Here is a 20,987-nt window from a genome sequence, read left to right on the forward strand (position 1 = left end):
CGGACAAAAGATGCAAACAGATGGCTGCTGCCTGACTCATACCTGATCCCGATACTGACTATGGCACATTCCCCCGCACACATAGGATCTGCACCCATGATCGAACTCATTTCCAAAGTCTGGTACAACGACAAAATCCCCGACTCAGCCAAACGCCTGGTCCAGCAGTGCCTTATCTGTTTGCAACACAACCCCGGGAAAGGAACTGTGGTGCCCCGGGGAGGGTTTGGGATCCCCGATCACCCCTTTGAGGTCCTCCAGATGGATTACATCCAGCTAGAGAGATGCCAAGGCTTGAAGTATGTACTAGTCATTGTATGTGCCTTCAGAAAATGGGTAGAGGCCTATCCAACCCGTGACAACACTGCCATGACTACTGCCAAAGTACTACTGAAAGAGTTTTTCCCTCGCTATGGCCTTTGTCAAATTTTATGGAGCGACAATGGCCCCCACTTCATAGCTGAGGTCATCCAACTAATCTTGAAAGGGTTGGGGGTGAAGCAGAGGTTTCATGCAGTCTTCCACCCCCAATCCGCCGGTTTGGTGGAGCGACATAATGCCACATTGAAGCTGAAACTGTCAAAAATAGTGGCCACCACTGGACTTAAGTGGCCAGATGCCCTCCCACTGGCATTGCTATCGATGTGCTCCACTCCCACCAAACACCATTTGACCCCCTACGAGGTTGTATTCGGGCGACCGATGAACCTCTGGACTGCCCCCAAACCGACCTCCATTCATGACGTCCCGGACGTCCTACTGTCTGATTATTTGGGCAAGTTGACTAAAACGTTGTCTGTCATTCATCAACAGGTGCAGCAGGCCATCCCCGATGCTTCCAGGGGCCCAGGCCACGACATCCAACCGGGGGACTACGTATTAGTCCGGAACTTTCAACGGGCCAAGAGTCTGGAACACCGGTGGACGGGCCCCTGGCAAGTACTGATCACCACCCGGACGGCGCTTCGAGTGGAGGGGAAGAGGCACTGGCTGCACGCACACCACTGCAGGAAGGTCTCCCCGACCCTGGCCACAACAGAAAACGTCAACACCCAAGAAGAGCTCCTGAACAAAGACCGGCCAGCATTGAACTGTTATCCCGATACCGAGGCACTTGAACTTGCAAAATTCCCTGATCCCACTGTGCCATCCAGAGAAGGGTATTTCCTGCGTCGAAAGGAGGGAGCTTCGGCTAAGTAGGCCACGGACTAAGTTAAATCTCAGAACGGTGACCTAAGCACAACTAAGGGTTACCCGGAGAGAAGCTAAACGAAGTCTGTGGTTCTGCCCATTACCGAGCACCTTGAAGATGATGGAAGCGCCAGATAAGAAGATGATGGAAGCAACCGGAAATACCCACTATAGAAACTCAAAGACTGACAATTTGCACAAATCAAAGACAATCGCCCTCTTCATTGTCTTCCTCTTCTGCCTCCTCCTCATGACCTCCTTCTGGATTCTGGAGGAAAGCACACCCGCTCATCAGGCATTGCTGCCCACTGCACAACCGACCCCCATGAAAGAGCATCACCTGATCTCCCTGTCGCCTCAGCTCCGAGAAAGGCGCAGGAAATTCTGGAACAATTCCTTCGTGCAACTGTTGCACCAACACAACCTTGGTGCAAATGCCACAAACTGCTGGATCTGCGGGTTGCTCCCGCATGCCACTGGACACTCCATCCCCTTCATCCCTTCTCCTTTCTCAGTTCACGGCTCCTGCCTCGCCTGGCTGATCCTCATGCAAGAGAGCCACAAGGACAACGCCTCTTCCGGCCAGACAGTATCACACTTCTACTATGGGTTTTGGCTGAACAAAACCGGAAGGACCTCTGCTCCCCTGTGTCCTGTGCCCTCGGGTGCCGCCTTCCTTATGAACATCCCAGCCAAAGAACGTGTTGAGGTGCAAGTGCTCCACAATCCAGCTAGGCCCACCTTCTCTCATCTGCAGAAACAGACTGCCGCCACTCTGATTGTGGCCCTGTCCGTTATCAATGTCACAGGTCTTGTGTGCCTCGAAGGCCGGGGAACGCAGCTGGTGGGTCACAGTTCTTGCCGCATCACCAGAACATTGGACTCAGTTGATCCCCCTTCCTTTGTTGCTTCTCCAAATATGTACTTTGTTTGTGGCACCAAAGCTTACACCTGGCTCCTGAAAGGTTGGAAGGGTACCTGCTACATCGCCTTCGTTCTCCCTCCCACATATGTAGCCCCTGCTAACCATCACCGGCAGAGGCGCGCAAATGACATTGGACAAGCCGACTCCATTGGAGCACAGTTCCTGGATGCAGCAAAGGACTTGTTCCTCTGTGGGGCCCAATGGCGAACAGTCGCGCTATCCGACACCTGACCCAGGCAGTAGAAACAACGATCAACATCACGGCTGGCATCCTCGCTAACAACACGGCTGAGCTTCAGGCGGTCCGCCTTGTGGCCCTTCAAAACCGCCTTGTTCTAGATGTGGTTCTAGCCGATCGAGGAGGAGCATGCCGCATCATCGGATCTAGCTGTTGCACCTACGTGCCAGATAACTCGCCCTCAGTCTACAAAGCAATTGAACACCTCCACAGACTTTCCTCGGAGGTTCACCAAGAACAAGAAGGATGGTCGCTTGGGAGCTGGTTCTGGGACACTTTGAAGGACTGGGGTTGGAGGTTGTTTACCTTTTTATTGATACAGATTGTGATACTATGTGTGTATTGCTTAAGTATCCAATGCCTGCCATCCTTGTGTGCACTCGTTACTAACTGTATGTGCTCAAAAACTTTGGACTTCAGAAATGAGCGCATGAGTCCCCTCTATGAAGTAGAAATACGTGGCCTTATGGGGATAAATCCGAACTGACAAGTTGGCGAGACATGTTAAAAGGGAGGACTGTGGAATTTTAATACACGAGCTGAACATCATCTGCGCCAGCTTGTCACCCACGTACAACATGCACGACAGCCATTTTAGGTATCATGGTCTCCCTGTCCACGATCGATCGCCAGCGTGCTCCCCTGACCCTGCGAGCATCCTGCGCGCACCCTGGCTTTCCCCCCCTCCCTCACATGGGCAAGTCATAAACCTTCTTCTTCTGCATGACTCTGTCCTTGGGAGTCACGCTCACGCCTGACCAACACCTCCTTTCCTTTCATGAATACCCCTCTGTTGGTAAACTCTCCGTCCGCGCTTGATTGTCCACGCGGCATGAATACCTCTCCTTTGATGACCCCTTCCCCCGAGTCCGATTGTCCACACGGATCCGAGGCCATCGCCTAGCCGGGAGATACAGTTTACTGCCCCCTATTGTATGGAGTCGCTCCTCTTCAAAGGGCCCACTATTGATCCTGGCCTCCCCACCCCCTGGGATACGATCAGGCGCACACATCCTAAAAATCGGCGGAACACTCAGCTGCGTGATAGCCCCCTCTTATTATCAGCAGGGTGAGGACCTTTATTGTGGATACATGTGGGGGTGGGTCTGACACGAGGATTACGGGGATGTCTTTTTGTGAGTTCACAGAGTTTTTTTGTGCAATAAAGAATGCTCACACGTCATAAACCGGGGTATAAGAGGCCAGACCTTAGAGAGGCTGTTAGAGCGCCTCGAGACGATACCTTGTTGTCTGATCTGATGTGTTCTGATCCGTCGGAATAAAAACTTCTGTTTCCTGCCTTCCAGTCTCCAGCGCCTGCCTCTTTGTTTGGTAACTAGAGTGGTATAGAGGCGGTTAACGCCGGGCAATCTTGAAACAGGCCATCAGCCCTACCCTTTTTTTCTTCAATATACACAGGCATTGTGTGGCTTATATAAATGTATCTGCTAATAACCATAACCAGAGGCATTGGGCAAAGTACAATGATGTCTGCTTTTATAAAAACAGCTTGTTCCCATACTGGAAAAAGTATAGTTTGTCATATGTGAGTATACTCTTGAGTTGCGAGTGTAGTCATCAAGTGAGGTAGAGCCAACTTTTGATTAATCCTCTGAAGTTTATTTTTGAACTCTTAAGAAATATACATATTTCAAAACAAAAATACATAATTAATAATCACTTAAAAAATGCATAAATGATAATAAATTAAATATTTGCATAACTTCCAACACTAATTAAAAACGATTCAAAATTAAATAATTTCCTACTCTAGGCAACAACCCGCTACATGAACTACTAATTAATTTTTTTTAAATGAAGTATTATTAAAATGAAAAAATAATTATAAACTAAAATAACAATTACATAATTTAACATAATTACTAAAAAATTAAATACTTAATTTACAATTAAAATATGCTTCCATTAAGCAATCGAATTAACATCCCACCCTATTTCACCTCAAACCAGCAACCCGCTACTACATTACATATTACTAATTAAATAAAAAAATAAAAAAATTACACATTTAAAGTTGCAAGCTATTTAAAAAAAATTATAACAATTTTACTAATAAAGTTAACACCTAAAATTAAGATACTAACATATATTTTACATTCATTAAAAACAGTATTTATTATAACCATATTTAGTTGAACAATATTAAATACAAAGATAATCCTAAAAATGATATAACACTAAAAAAAGGTATGATATCCTTACCTTTGATCTGTTGCACTACATTTTTGTAGTAACAATATTATTGACACAATATTCAAGTCACACGATATTCTGGAATCCATATTTGTGTCATGTACCCAAACAGTGACCAACATGCAACACTCTTGTGACTTTAGCTAAAAAGAAATCCAGTACAGAGTTAGACAAAAATTGGAAAGGTGAAGTATGCACCCTTCCTTGCTAATGTTCCTACCTCGTACTCCATTTGCTGGTGCAGGACCAAAAGCTCACTGTGGTGTGGTATTTAATCCTATTTATCTTTTGAAGTGTCTGTTTTTTAGGCCCTCAGAAGAACAAAAATGAATGATGGAAGGTTTAAATTACTCCCAGCCATTGGCAATTACTCTGGCCCAAATTCCAGTTCATCATTTTTTGCTCCCTGTGCCACTACAGACAGCAATCAAAACATACACAACTGAAAGTTAGCCAAACCCAATAGGGACTGTCCAACTGGAACTTCTTTGCCAAGTATCCACTGCAGGGAACACAAGCACTCCCAGGTAAGTTTTCACCTTGCAGGACCTGATAAGTGAGCGGTATGGGACAGTAAGGTTCTGGATCCACCTCTGGGCACACCCATCACTGACAGAGTTACTCACTTTAAATCCAGCATTTTCAAATACTTGTGCAAGTGACACAAATTAGCTGCTGTTGCAAGTTGACAAAACAACCCTCTGAATCATGACAAGCATGTGCTGCAATTATGTATGAATTTGTAGCACCCTAGTATTTTAGTATTTTGTGCCTAGCACTGTGTATGCTATTTCTGCTGTAGAGAACCTGACCTGGCTTATGATTTGTCTCCTGGAATTTTATACTGTAATCACCCTTGGTTGATTGCAGTTGTAAGGTCATTCAATAAGTATTGTTCAGCTCTAAGAAGGTATGTTAAAGACAATGCATGTATTCATTTATAGAATTAGTGCTGGCTTCCATTACTGGACGTGTGCTGGTGTCAGAGCTTAAAAACACAGATGCCAATTGTTAGACCTGGCACCTGGCGTGAGTCTCCCTTCCATTTGTTGCTGTTGCCTCATGTGTTTTTGCTGGTGTTTAATGCTTTGGGCAATGTGCCACTGGTATTCAGTGCCACAGTGCAAGTGTTCCCTATGGTAAATGTATGTATGGATTAGTGATTCCATAATTGGCTGGTTTAGTTTACCTGTCAGACCCTAGTACAGTGCACCAGGGTTGCCCAGGGCTGGTACATCCAAATACTGCTGGTAGGCTTGCAGCACTGGTTGTGCCACCCACAGAAGCAGCCTGTAAAAGTGTATCTAAGGCCATTGCAGAGCTTGTGTGCTGTCTGGTACTGCCATGTTGACTGGGCAAGTGCACCCACTTGCCAGTCCCTAAACTTCCCCTTTTCTGCATATTATTCCCCCCTATGGTAGGCCCAAGGGCAGGGTGCATTGTAGGTAAAAGGTAGGGCATGCCCTGATGTGTGTGGCATGTCCTAATAGTGAATTACAGCTATTTTCATGTTTTACTATTCCAAGGCTACCTGTTCCCTATAGGCCAGAATGGGCAGTTTGATTATTACATCTTAAAATCCTAAATGACCCAGGGAACAAGGTAGAAATTTGAGTTTTGTATTCCAGAACTCAGAATGATAAAATACCTCTTTTAGTGAAGTTGGTTTTAACATTCTGTGTTTGAAAATACCACTTTTAGAAAGTACATATTTACTTGTCTAACCATCCAATCCTGCCTCTGCTATGTTGTGTATTCCTTGTCTGGAGTTTGAGTGACAGGGGCTGGGGTATTCCAGGAGACAGAGTGAGTCAGCACAGGGCTGAATAGAGAGATCTGCATGTAGATGGGTGGGAGGAGTTGTTCCTGGGACCTGAATAGGGCCTTGTCTTACCTCCACAATGCTGGCTCCACCTCCTGTGGTACAACTGATGTCCCTGCCCTGCACTGTGAAAAGAAAGAAGGAGTTGTGTAAACAGAGTGCTCCAGGACTAACCAGGACTGGTTTGAACTAGGCAAAGGCCTCTCTGCCTTCAGAGAACAAAGAGAAACTGTGTTTAAAAAGGGGGATCCAGACCCAAGAACTTTAGATCACTTTTGGGAAACAAGAAGAAATCTTTGCTGAGGAGAGTAACCAGAGAGACAGAGGAGAGACTATCCCTAAGCTGAAGTGCTGCTTGGGGGAATGGCCTGCAGTGGTTGCCTAACTGCCAAAGAGAGGAGAGAGGAACTTTGTGTGTACTTTCAGCCACTTGTGAAGGATCTCCAAGGGCTTGAGAAAGAGCTTGCAAAGTGTCGCATTTTAACATCTAAAGAGAACTAAGCTAATTCTACCATTTTAAGTACAGTATTGTGGATTTTTGTCATTTGTGGTCTTGTGTTAAATCTATATAAAGAATACTTATTTTTAATATACAACTGGTGTGGTGTCCATCTGTAGTGTTGTCACTGGGTTACTGTATGTGTTCACAAATGCTTTACACACTGCCTCTGAGATAAGCCTGTCTGCTCATACCAAGCTACCAAGGGGGTGAGCAGGGGTTATTTTAGGGGTGTACCCCTTACCCTGACTAGACGCAAGGGTCCCTATTTGTCAAAGGTACCTACCTCTGCCAACTAGAGACCCCCAAATCTAACACAGATAAAGTCATGCATACTGACACTCATAATATCTGAGAGTGTACCAATCATCGGGTCTCCCTCACATATATTGGAAATGAGATCAATGGAAAAAACTCCAAGAAAAAGTCAGTGGCTATTTACTTTCTAATCACAATGGCACATGCATATATAAAGAATGTCATCCAAAGGAGCTCCCACAAATATCCACCTATATCATATTTCCCAGTATGGTCTTCAATCCAATATACTGGCACCTACCAGGATAGTTGTGACCCTCCATTCTTCCCTAAATTACGTGGTGTATCAAATATACATTCATTTTACACAGTTAAATGTCAAAGTCTTCAGAGCAGCATTCAAATATGTAGAATTCTTCCCAGTCTGATTTCTGATCTACAACTAGAGACTTCGAAATTTGGTAGTGTAGTACCTTAGTAAGACACAATATATCAAGTCATCATAGGAGGGCAGCGCATTGTAAGGAAAGATTTAGTAGCGAATTATAATACATCCTAAGCATCAATTGGACATGTTGGTGCTGTTACCAATGTCTAATTTTCAAGAAAATCCTGTTTTGGCTGGCATTGTGAGCTACTGTGACCCATTTCTAAAGGTGCCAATGAGCAGTAGTCTCTTGGGCGTGGCCGAGAGCTAATGGTGTAGGTCGGACGACTTAGATACCTGTCCTGAGGACTTCGTGCTGTCCGCTAAAGTGAGCTGGGGCCAAGACGCTTGCAACAGTAGCGACCGAGTGGTGTGGGTGGCGGAGCACCTCATATTACCTTGCCCCGTGGTGAATACAGCAGCACCCGGGGCTATGATCTGGTGCCTGCTGATTTCCCCCACATCTGGATTGCCATGCCACACACTCAACAGTGAGTGAAATAGCTAGGGAGACTGCTGTGGGAGCGCTGGGTGTGACGCGCTCTGTCACTGGTGTCATGCCGAAGGAGAGTGAGTGCCAAGAAGAGTTATTGGCTGGGCACCTGGAGCACGAATGCTAACTGCAGAGACTGTTGCCTGTGCTTGCGGCCTTGGGAGTTGATGACAAGGTAACTAGGCTTGAGCGCCATGAAACAATGATACTTCTGGGTTCCCCTGAGGCTGAGGTGAGCTACGCCTGGCCCACAGTGCCACCCTACCCAAAAACACCAACTGGTGGCCCACTGTGGGGATGATTGGAGACCGTTGGGAGACCTGTACCTCCCTGACTTCTGAACCCTGTCTGTGGAACCTGGTGTATTGCCAAGCCCTGGGAGGCTACCTGCTAGGCCCTATCCACGGGGGAGAGCCCTCTGGCTGAACCAGACTCTGATGTGGGCACACTCTCACACTCATCTGAGAGACATGGTACCTGAAATGGGGGGAGTCTTGAGTGACATCATCGACTCCCTCACTCTGTACTTTAGCACCTGGGAGTAATGATCTAGGCACACTCCTATTCACCTTCACAATACTGAGGCATCTCTGGACTGTAACTGTAACACTAAGAGTGCCTCACCCACTTGGCCGTCTAGCCCATAACTAGGCTATCATCATGGGTATGGTGACTAGGAAGAAGGACCTAGAAATGGGAGACCTGACCCTGAGCTTCTCCGCTGATAGCACACAAGATGATGGAGCACCTTCCCCAAAAGTTGGGCCCCTTGGCAGCCTACTCTGCAAGATATTCTACAGGCCATCACAGCTCTTAGAGATGTACTGGAGATGAAGATTGATACACTGGGAGCAGACCTTGGTATTATGAAGGATGATCACAGATGCCTAGCTGAGCTGCCAACAAGGCAGAGAGAATACCAGTGGAGACCCCCGTTCCGACACTAGAGCTCAGGGCGGTGGATGCCAAAAACAGGTCACAGCGGATCAATATTTGCGTGAAAGGGGTTGCCGGACCATTTGGAAAGGAGCAACATGCTGGAGTACCTAGAACGATGGTTACGTGAGGAGGTGATACCAAAGGGTCTCTCTCCATTCTACACTTTAAAGAGGACACATAGAGTTCTGGTGTGGCCCCCGTTGCTGGGTGCACCGCCACACTGGTGGTGTCCACACTATTGTACCACTTAGACTGAATACACATACTTGATCATTTGAAAGAGAGAGGTGACATCAGAGTTAAAAATAATAAAATCATGGTATTCCTGCCTGGACTTCACTAGTGAGGCGCAGAAACAGCTCTCAACGTTCCTGGATCCTTAAAAATGCATTTGCCAGATAGGCTTGACTTACCCTATGCTGTTCCCTGTCAGATTGTGAGTTACAACTCCAGGCGGGTGCAGTTTTTCTGAACCTCACATGACGTGTGGGAGAGGATTGATTTGCATCCGCAGACAGTTCCTAGACAGAAATCTCCACGACCAAAATCAAGAGAAAGCAGGTTGAAGCAAAGTGCTAGAAGTGCCCACAGGAGAGGTCCTTCGGGAGAGGAGGACCAGCGAGAGCAGCAGAGAGTGTTAGAGGAGGTCCAGTGAGATCAGCAGAGAGCGATGAGTGGCAGTGGTGCGAGCCTGACTACCTTAATGGGAAAGGACAACACCCGTGATTGAGATCTAGACCATAGGTCTAGCTTATTTGAAGATTTGGACATTTAGGGGGATATGTACAATGAAGTGGCGGAGCGTGTCATTAGCCTCCTGGGCTTCACGACATGCTCCGCCACTTCGGAAATGCAAGGTTGCACCTTACTTACAAGAATGTGGTGCAGCCTTGCTTTTCCCCCTGCAATGGTGCCAATGCAAGCACCCTTGCACCAGAGTCCAAGGGTTTCAGTGTGCAGGGAATGGTTGGTAGGAAAGTGTCCCTTCCTGCACATAAACAATCCTAAAATGCCATTTTGTAACTTTCTTGTGTGCTGCTTAATGCAGCACGCTTGAAAGTTACAAAAAAGTATTTTTTTAAAAGGTTTGTTTATGTACATGAAGTGACACCTTCCTGTACATAAACAAACTATGGCATTTTGCTCTTTCCATGTGTACTGCACTGCATGCTCCTTTCACACTAAACATAGCGTGAAAGCTTATGCACAAGGCAGCGTTAAGCCACTTTAAATGGCTTAATGCTGCCTTGCAGATAAGGCAAGGCATGTTTGACTGTTGGGGAAGTTTTGTGAGTCATGCCCCATGGGTGATTTCTTCAATATCCCGATATTGGGTGAAAGGGTCTGACTACGGGATCAGGGTCATGTGGTGGTGGCTGAATGTCTATAATCCCATGCAACGGCAACCCCCATGACCTACAAAATCTTACCTTGGAATATTAGGGGGATGCATACCATTGCCAAGCGATACAACATGTTTTCACATCTTTATCGGTGGGGGATCCAGATAGCACTCCTACAGGAAAGGAACCTTACAGCTAAGGAAGAGGTGGCACTGTAGCGGAGATGGAGGGGTCAGGCCTATTATACTACCTACTCAGCATATGCGAGAGGGGCAGTGATATGGATACCCAGAGGAGTAACCTTCCAAATTGCTGGCCACCTGATTGACGTGGCAGGCAGATTTGTTGTAGAGACTGGTCACCTTGATGGTCGAGATGTAGTAATTATCAATATTTATGCTCCGAATACAGACCAAGGGACATTCTTTACACACCTGTTGAGAGCCTTGGCCCCCTACCTGGTGGGCTCAGTCATTATGGGCGGGGACTATAATTGTGTGACAGATCCCATGCTTAATCACGCCCACCCCCCACTGCTAGACTCCCCAAATATTAGAGTAGCCCGAATATTCTCCGACTGGCAAACAGAATGGGGAATCATTGACCTTTGTCACTTGTAACACCCACTAGAACATGTTTACTCATAAACTTTATCTCGGGGGCCAAATGTACAGTGTGGTTTGTGACCGAGGACCGCACCGGTGGTTGCGGGTCAGTGGGGATGGGGCGGGGCTAGAGCAAAAAAAAAACTGTGACCATGAGGTTGAACACAGCCCCTGCAGTGGACGCCTTCGTCCACTAAGCCACCAGACCCGGCATACACACATCTTTCTCTCTCTCTCTCTCTGTCTCCCCCTCTGTCTCCTTTCTCTGTCTCCCTCTCTCTGTCTCCCTCCCTCTCTCTCCCTCTGTCTCCCTCCTCCTCTCTCCCTCGGTCTCCCTCCCTCTGGCTCGCTCTATTTGTCTCCCTCCCTCTGTCTCCCTCTATCTGTCTCCCTCCCTCTGTCGCCCTCCTCCCTCTGTCTGCCTCCCTCCATCTGTCTGTCACCCTCTGCCTCCCTCTGTCTGTTGCCCCTTGTCTCTCTCTCTCTGTCTCCCTCCATCTGTCTCCCTCCCTCTGTCTCCCTCTCTCTCTGTCTCCCTCTGTTTCCCTCTCTTTCTGTCTCCCCCCCTCTGTCTGTCTCTGTCTCCCTCATTCTGTCTGTCTCCCTCCCTCTGTCACCCCTTCCCTCTGTCTGTCTCCCTCTATCTGTCACTTTCTGTCTCCCTCTGTCTTGTCCCTCTGTCTCCCTTCCTCTGTCTCCCTCCCCTCTCCCTCTGTCTCCCTCTGTCTGTCTCTGTCTGTCTGTCTCCCTCACTCTGTCTTCCTCCCTCTGTCTTCCTCCCTCTATCTCCCTCAGTCTGTCACCCTCTGTTACCTCACCCCAGCTTCCTGGGCACACACACAGCCGCACCCCAGTACTTCACAGGTCTTTAAAAGACCATTTACTTGCCCCCATGGAGCAGAGTGTCTCGGAGTCCGCGCTGCTGCGGCGGTGTTTGCTGACACTCTTTAATTTTATTTTTTTTAAAACACTAGTACAATGTCTGCAAGGTCGGCGGCCGCCAAGGAAGGATTGCCGGGCCACTAGCCCAAGGCAGTACTAAGAGTACCCATGCACTAGAGAAAGATTGCTCCTGTTTCCCTGCCCCTCGGATGTCCATGGGTCGGTACGACTATTGAATTGCCCTCTAGGATCATAACGAGCCATTATCTGGTCTTGCTTTGGGATGGGAGAGAACGCTCCCTGCATCCAAGCATCAAGACTGAAACAGAAGTCACTGGAAGACCCAGTTATCAATGACACCATTGGGAATAGTATTCGGTTATGCTTTTAGGACAATGTTGGTACAGTGTCATACCCTCAGATGGAGCAGGATGCTTTAAAAATCATGCTCAGAGTGTAGTGTAGTTCCTATTTTCCCAATAGGCTCTGCGCATTGGAATAACATAAACAGCAGTGGAGACGTAGGACTGAGGTCTTCTAGGTCTCTACTGACCATGTTAAACTTAATTTAGGTTTGCGCCAGCTAGCTCAGAGGTCACTGGAAACTTTCTTGAATGAATACGGAGAGATCAGCTTCCCTGGCTCAGACAAGAAGGGATTCAGCTTCCGACAACCATATAACATGACAACTTTGCTCCCCCAGAATAAGAGTAAATCTCTAGAGTCGTGTGAAAACAATAGACAGCTAGTTCACTCAGTCAGAAGTGCGTTCTTAGTTTCACCAGAGTGCAGAGAAGTGAGAGACGGGCGTTTTCAATAAAAGATATTATTTATTGAGCAGTCTTCCTTCTCGTGCAAGAGAAATGAATTGCCACAGTTGCAATACTTAATATAAAGTAAAGTACGTACAGTAAAAGGAGTATTATGAAATAATACTGTAAAAGCATTGATATGGTTTCTTAGGCATAAGACACTTTAAAATGTATAAAATATATACATACATATATATATTGACTAACATGCTCAACTGGTGCTTCTAAAATATGCCTACCCGGTGTACCTGACCTAAGCCTAATACGTGGGAAGGAGTAAGTAAGTAGCAGTTTAAGTTAAGTAGGTTTTGCCAAGAATCTGATTCAAGAATTCTCTCTAAGGGTTTAGTCAGCACTGTACCTTGGGAATAGAATGTAGGAGGTCTGGTATCTCTCTCTCAGGACTCGATATCCCAGTCACCCGCAAGGTTTGGCTGGAAACGCCAGAGCTGGATTTTCTCGGCAGGAGAAAAGACAGCGTCTTTCTCAGCGCGTCAAAGAGGAGGGGCAGCGTCCGTGGGCTTTTCGCATCAGCTGGGCTCTCGGAAAGTAAATAGCTGCTCTGCTCCAAAACCACCACCGTGTGTTTGCTTAAGGCAACGTTGGTATATTTATACCTGAAAGGTGCCGAGTTTGACGTACGGTTTGGACATAAGACGTCAATAAAGATGTCACTAAGAACTGGCCGTTCTTACAGTGCTCACTGGAGTTCTATTACAAATCAAAACAAAGCAAGTGGGGATTTCCCAGGTTGCTGGAGGTTTAGAGTGTTGAAAGAACTCGTTGTGCTTTCTAGGAATACAAGGAAGTAACTTTTGCCGTGCCTTGGACTGCAAGGGAAATTAACTGAAATATGGATCTGATTCTTATGCCATTATATGGATATTATTGATTATAGCCGTACAAGGGCATAGAATAGAAATATTGATTCAGGTTCCTAGATAAAAACACAATACCCACTCCACGATCTAATGTCCATCATTAGTAAAAAAACTAAGCAATAGTAAACATGTAAAGGTGCATGTGTATTCCAACCCACCCCAAAATACATTTTTGCATTTGAAATGGTGTATGCGAAATACACAAAAGATTATTGGTACTGTACGTTTTTCAAGCAGTGTAATCATTCAGTAAAAAGGAATGCATATATATTTAGCAGAACGATTTGCGAAATTACACATGAAATGTCTCTTAATACAGAAAAGAAGGTCGAGACTATTTCATCACATATAAATGCAATTGCTTGCGCTTGTGCTAGAGGCTGAGGTAATATTTTGTCTCTAGAGTTACTAAAAATAGAAGCTCTGTTCTTTAAGAATAGTTCTACTTTAAGCAGAGTACATGTGCCAGAAAAAAGGGTAAAAATTTTGGAATTATGAAAAAAATAATTTTGTTTCCAGGGGAAAAATAGTTCCAAATGTTTTCAGTAGCTTTTGTTTATAATAATGTTGAAGGCCGAATTCAGAGTTCAGGGGAACGCTGTGTGCTGGTTTGCTTAAAAAGTTATTCTTCCTGTTCAGGGGAGAACATTACTTCAGACAGATGTGCAAAAAAACAGTCTACAGCTTCAGGTGAAAGTTCGACCATGGTTGAAAATGCTGTAACCGTGCAGTCGTGAGAATGATTGCTATCATCGATGTCAGGATCAGCAATGCTCACAGAAGGTCGTACCTTGGTGATGTTGCTCTCATCTCGTACTTCACTGACACCACCTAATCGTAGTGGTGAAGTTTCAACGAATGCCGTCATCAGGATTGGTAACCGCTGGGGACAACACGATGCATGAGCCGTTACAGGACTTAGCAAAGTATTGATATCCATTGGTACTACTGATTGTAGTGTAAGACAGGTGTCCAATATGCATTCTTCTCCGCATAGCATACATCGAAGCACAGGTAAGATGCAGTTCTGCCATATAGGTCTGAATGAAAGAAACCAGGTCATATTCAGATCTCTTAGCCGGGCTAATCCAAGGACTTTAGTTATGCGGTCCCGATAGTGTATAGCTAGGATCGTTTCTTCCATTGTTGCTGGAGTCTTGTCTGCGGTTTGGCTTGCCATATCGGAGCAGAAGAGTAAAAAATTAAATTCCTGCTACGAGTCCCAAAAGTAGTGGTAGGCCGCCAAAGACAGAATGGACAAAATTGGGAAAGATGCCCAGGACTGCTTCGAAGGGTGTTAACAGTCCCGAAAAAATTGTCTTAAATACATGTGCGATGCCACTGCTATCTGACATATTTAGAATTTGGCTTAGCATTTCTACAAAATGCACGGGGCAATTAGTTGATAAAAGTGTATCTATCTCTTCTGTTGTCCTTGCAACTTGAAGATCATAACTTTCTTTTGATTACGTTAAAGGCATGGTTGTCTGTAAAAGAACAGACTTCATTCTGCTTAAAGTATCAATTCGTATAGAAGAGATATTCAAGGAAGGCCAAATCGTCGCCTCTGTATCAGGAGGGCCGTTTGGATACAATACTTGCATACAGCAAGTGACCATGGAACTAACGCTTACAACATATGCTTTCCCTGGCACCATGCCACAACAGCTGTGGTCCGTTATTAGAACGTAACTCCTGTTAGAAAGTTGTCTAAAGAATGGCTCTATCTGTGTTGCAGGTGTGCCGTGCTGGTGGCATGAAAGGTTATTTGAAGTCCCCTCACAGACCCCATGCAAATTAAAACCTTGGCACAGAAGTATACAGCTTAGTGATCTTTTACAATTATTACCACTAAGAAATACATTCTGGTTCTTGTCACTATAACATGTGTGTGTATAAGGTAATTTCCATGATGACTTAATGTACCCTTTATCCAACCTTTCATACTGGCCTGCTGGTATATACTCTTGGCAATTTTTAAATTGGAAAGTTGTTATCGGAATTGTGATTATTCCGTGTATTATCCATTCAATGACAGGTCTTTCTGACATTGTCAATGGTAATCTCTCAAGTTTTTCAATGCTCAGAATTGTATAGTCTGCTCCTTTTTGTGCCAAACTGATTTGTTTATCAGTAAGGTTAAAGATAGAGAATAATGACGTTATGTTTATCATACGCCATGGCACGTAGCCTGAACGCAGGTTTTGCAACGTTCAGCCTAGCTGTACAATAGAACGTAATTGGGACTGACCGTGTTGTACATCAGCAAGTCCTGATCTATTATATCGATAGCAGATGATACAATACAGTCCAGTGAATATATTCTGGAGGACAGAGTCATTAACCCATTGTCCACAACAGAAAGTGATTTTTCCAAATTAATACGATCAATTTCCTGTATTTTTTCTGCTGTCTCAATTTGAGCTACTTTCCAAGCTTCGTTGTACGCAGCGTATATACTGGCCGCTATGAAACGTTTTTGACGCTGTTTGCGTGGTCCCATTATGAAATTGCGCAAGTCAGCACCGTCTTTAAGTAAAGTCAAGTGTTGCTTTATTTCTGTCAGTGTGGATGTCTGTAGCCATTCAAGGCATAATTTCCCTACACTGTATGTTGTTACTATCCCTGGATGTTGTCTCTGGGAGTATCTAGGGTCTGGTCTGGTCATTTTTAACCCCTGTATTTTGTTCAGGAATCTATCTTGACAGTTATTTGTGTCTGTTGGCCAGATTAACCACTTTTTCCAATCAGGATGTGTTCTGTTTTGGTGTAAAATTTGTGATAAGTCTATCTCAATATTTGTGGTTGTATTATCAGGTATTGGCTTTGGAATAGACGGTTTATTTAAGTCTTTAATCTTGGCTAGGCCAAGACAAGTAGTCTGTTGAATGGTGTCATTCAAGAACATTATTTGTTCTGGGATCATGCAGGCGCAAAATAATGCTTCTAAACCTTGGACCTGCCATTCTTTTGTACCCCAGATGGTTTTTGTTTCAATGTTGTTTTTCCAGAAATCAAAACCAAATGTAATCATTTTTTCATAAAATGTTTCCGAATAAATCAGTTTAGTATTTGTCAACATAGTTTTTATCCCTGTTTTATCTAACAGTCTATAATAAAATGTTTCTGCATCACTTGTGTTAAACCCTGAGAATTATGTGAATTTCTCAAAAAATGTTTTCGAACTGCTTTTAGGTGGAGTTGCACAATGTTCCCATTGATTATACTTAAAAACATTTCTAGGTTGTGCAGATTTATGCAAATAGTGATGTGCATAGTGGTTATAGCAGTACATTTGTTCATAGTTTGATGAACCCTATAAATAATCATGTTCTGTAAATTTTGCTGACATTACTAAATCTGACATCATATTATTTATACTTTCAAAGTCCCAATCATCAGAAAATGTACTTGGTTTTACAAAATCACTCAATGAAACCTTGAACTGGTGAGGATATTTCAAGAGTTCGACCAGGCCATAGATTTCGTAATCCGTTTTGTCCCAAACTACCCCGCCGGGTATTGGAATGGCTGTGACATTCACTGATGATAGTTCTCTTTTCTCGATGTGAGATGACTTGTGTGGCTTTAGGACCAAGTTGATGTTCTGACTTGCTGTGTCCATTGTACTGTATTTTCCCTCAATGAATTTTCCCAAACAAAGTACCATGATGAGCCAAAGCAGGAGGAAAAGTACACCTAACACAATCCAAAATTCAATCCATGGAGAAATCCGAGAGGTTTCTTTGAGTTGATGACAGAGTTCTGTTGCTTTGTCTATAAAAGTTTCTGTTGTTGGCTTTTCTTCAGGTTCGCTTGGATTTTCAGAAAAGTTATCGAAATTGATGAAGTAGCCAGATGCTGTTCTGTCAATTGTTGGAACTGCTTTTTCAAGTTTTCTTTCATTAGCATAATCTGAGGCTACATCGTTGTAGACTGGTGTTTCTTGACAAACTGTTTCAATTTGGGTTTCAAGAGGCACAAGTTCCATGGCATTGTTGCATAGTCCTTTTTTAATCACTGCAGGTTTATCAAATGTGATTAGTCTCTCACTTTGAACCTCTTGGATTGTAACAAGTTTTGGAGTCCTGGTAATTCTTGGGAGTCCACTGGGCCTACTACTTATTATCGGCCACATGATTGTGGTTTTACCAGGTCGATGGATACAACTCGGTTCTCCTTTTTACCAGCAAGGGGCGGTAGTACAACTGATCTTGTTCCGCTGACAGCTAAGACAGGTACTGCTTTTCTGTAAGAAGGCCCAAATTCCTTCTTCACCGTGATCTTCTCTCTGATCAGATGCCCAATCTTTGGAATCCAGACAGGTCTTGCTATGACAGGTGGCGTATCTTCAGTGGTTGTTTGCTGTTGTTTTAACTTTATGTTGCTCAGGGCTTTTCTTGTTTCATTTAAGTCCTGTAAAACAGCCAAACGATCTTTGATGTCAAAGCATTTTTCTTATCTTCTACCACTGAAGTTTGACTATCTAAATCCTGAATATACATTCTAGTTCCGACAATAGTTTGTACGGGCTGAAACCTTTTAGAGAATTCCTTGGCAGATTGTTAAGACTACGTTGGACACTTGTTAAATGTTGGACCCACCCATCACCCGAACCTAATACCTTTGCCGTTATAGATTGCTTTATGTCTCGGGTTTTTCTTTCCACAATCCCATTTCCCTCAGGATGGAAGGGACAAGAGTGCCGCAACGCCCATGCTGGTCATGACCTACTTATAAGCTCGAGAGCTAAAAGCAGGACCCTGGTCAGAATGTAGCATGCCAATTGCGTATGTGCCGATAAAGACTCGCAAATCTTTTATAACAGTTCTGGCGTCAGCCGAGCGCTGGCGCCACATTTTTAAGTAAATCTAGTCTTAAAAGAAATTAATGGGATGCTGGATTTTACGTATAGATAGCCTTATGCTAACTGCAGGAATGGCCATGGCAATACTCCGGTTGGCTCGTTACTGCGATCTCTGTTGCAGTTTGGACAGCTCTTTGCAAATTTATAATGTTGCAGGCTCATCCCCGGCCACCAGTATTCTGATTATAATTCTGTCAGAGATTCCGTGATCTGTTTGTGCCTCGGACCTTCACCCATGTGTGCATCTGCTATTAATAAGACTCTCCTGTTCGTGTTTGGAATTACTCTATCCCCCACTCCAGGGATTCGAACAAAAGGAACAGAGTTTGCGTCAATTACGTATGTATAATTGAGTGGATAGTTCACGGGTAGTGCTGCACAGTCGCTTTTTGAAGACGTTTTTACCGCTAGCATGGTTTCCCCGTCTATGTATTTTTCTGAACGCTTTTTTGTGGCTACGGAAGCCCGTTGAGTTGCTTCCGCTGTGGCTGTATTAGCCAATGAATTCCCTGCAACAAGAGCGCCATCACGTTGATGACTCAGTGTGTGTATCACGTGAGTCTTTTGTAGTTCTTTTTGTAAAAGAACTACCTGTTCCCAAAGCATCTTATGCTTTATTGTGGCACCTGTGTCATCTTTGTAATCGTTTTCAACCCAATTCTGCAAGTCATTATTGTAAGATTTGACGCAGAAATGCGAATCGCACACTATTAGTGTCGTGAATTCCCGATCTGCATTTTCAAGGGCCATCTTTAAAGATCTGATTTCAGCTCGCTGAGCCGAACAGTTTCTCAGTGATTCAGTTTTTGTTATTTTTGGTCTGAATTTACCACAGCGCCAGCGACCTTTAACAATCGCGCATGCTGCATTGTAGGATTTATTATCCACATCGTAATATTGTACAAATCTGTCTGTATAGATTATACAAGAGTACTGTTGGAGAGGCAGAATTTCGATTGGCAGAGGATATTCTTCTTCATATTTCAAATCATTCAGTTTTTTCATGTTTGGGTCAAAATAGTGTGTCACGTCTTCTGCAGCAAGAGAATTTTCCCACTGTATCCATTTTGGATCTAGTGCCACCGTTTTTAGATTAACTGGGGTGAATAACGCCTCAAAGGACGATTCTGCTGTAAAAACAGTTATTCTTTTGCCTTGGGCTTGGTCTCTTTCTTTTGCTACAGCCGTCTGAACCGCCTTTACAGTATTTTCTGTAAGACTGAATGTTTTTTCAGCTTGTGTGTACAAATTTGATTTGTAAGCTATTGGTACCGTTTCTCCCTCATTAGAGGTCAGGTACGTGAATACGCATCTTCCTGGGATGACTCGGATTACAAGGTTGCGTGTATTGTTGCGAGTTTCTAATTTTGTTTTAGCTAACATGTCTGTTTGCAATGATCTCAAAATTTCTGTGTGTTTCTGAGTCCAGTTGATTGGTTTAAAATCAGGTTTTATTAATTCGTAGAGAGGTTTAACCCTCTCTGCATAATTTAGAATGTAAATTCTTTCGAAATTCAGGAAACCTAGTATTGATTGTACGTTCTTCAGCGTTTTCGGTGCTTGGAGTACAGCGCACTTCTCTAAGAAGTTGTCTGCTGGGCTTTTGCCTTCACTTGATAATTCATATTCTAAAAATAGGACAGTTAGATGGGCAATTCGTGACTTTTTAAAGTTGAATTTGTAACCCTCTGCTGCGAACCCAAGTATTATGGTGTTCACTCTTTTCAAGTGAGTATCTAAGTCTTTATCTGTGAGATAGATGTAATCGACATAAGATAATGCCTCATCATCATATATTTATAGTAACTCTGTTACTCTTGCTGAGAATAATCCTGGGCAATTCTTGAATCCCTGTGGGAGTCGACAGAAATTTTTCTGTGACCCCATTATTGAGAAAGCGGTTAAAATACCTGCTTTCGGGTGCAATGTTTTGACAAAAGAATCCATTAGAGATGTCTAATGTTGTTTTATAATTTTTGCGAACTATGTTATTCATTAGTGCCGCACTGTGCGAATTTTGTCCCGCAAATGTCTTGCAACATGAGTAAAGGTGTCTGTAGTCCAAGACTAAATGATATGAATCGTCTGGTTTGGAGACAGGAAACAAAGGATTGTTCATTTGAGAGGGGCATGTTTCAATCACCCCTTGGTATTCAAGTTGATCTAAAATCTCCCTGACCTGTTTTTTCGCTTCTTGCTTAATTGGGTACTCTCTTTGTGCAGTTGATTGACTTTTTAACTGGATTTTTTGAGGAGGAGAGTCCTCATCCCATGCTACATGATTCTTATATAATGCAGGTGCTTGAGCTACTGCCCATTTTCTCGCATATATGTATTTTCTATGTATTGGAATATGATTTGAGATGGAAGGCATAATAATTTCTTCGCCATGAGGGCACTCCCTGACAAACTCTGGTGGCCAGTCTTTCTCAGCTAATAGGATGTCATAGCCTTTTGAGAGGTTATCCCAAAACAGACCTTCCTAGTCTTATCTCCCTCGATACGCAATGTTATTTCGTATATTTTATGAGGTTAGCTAACTCTGGTATCTGCAGTTTCCACCTGAATGTATTCATTCGTGTCCACTGTCT

Source organism: Lissotriton vulgaris, chromosome 7 (assembly GCF_964263255.1).
Source record: "Lissotriton vulgaris chromosome 7, aLisVul1.2, whole genome shotgun sequence".
In the NCBI taxonomy this organism is placed as follows: Eukaryota; Metazoa; Chordata; class Amphibia; order Caudata; family Salamandridae; genus Lissotriton; species Lissotriton vulgaris.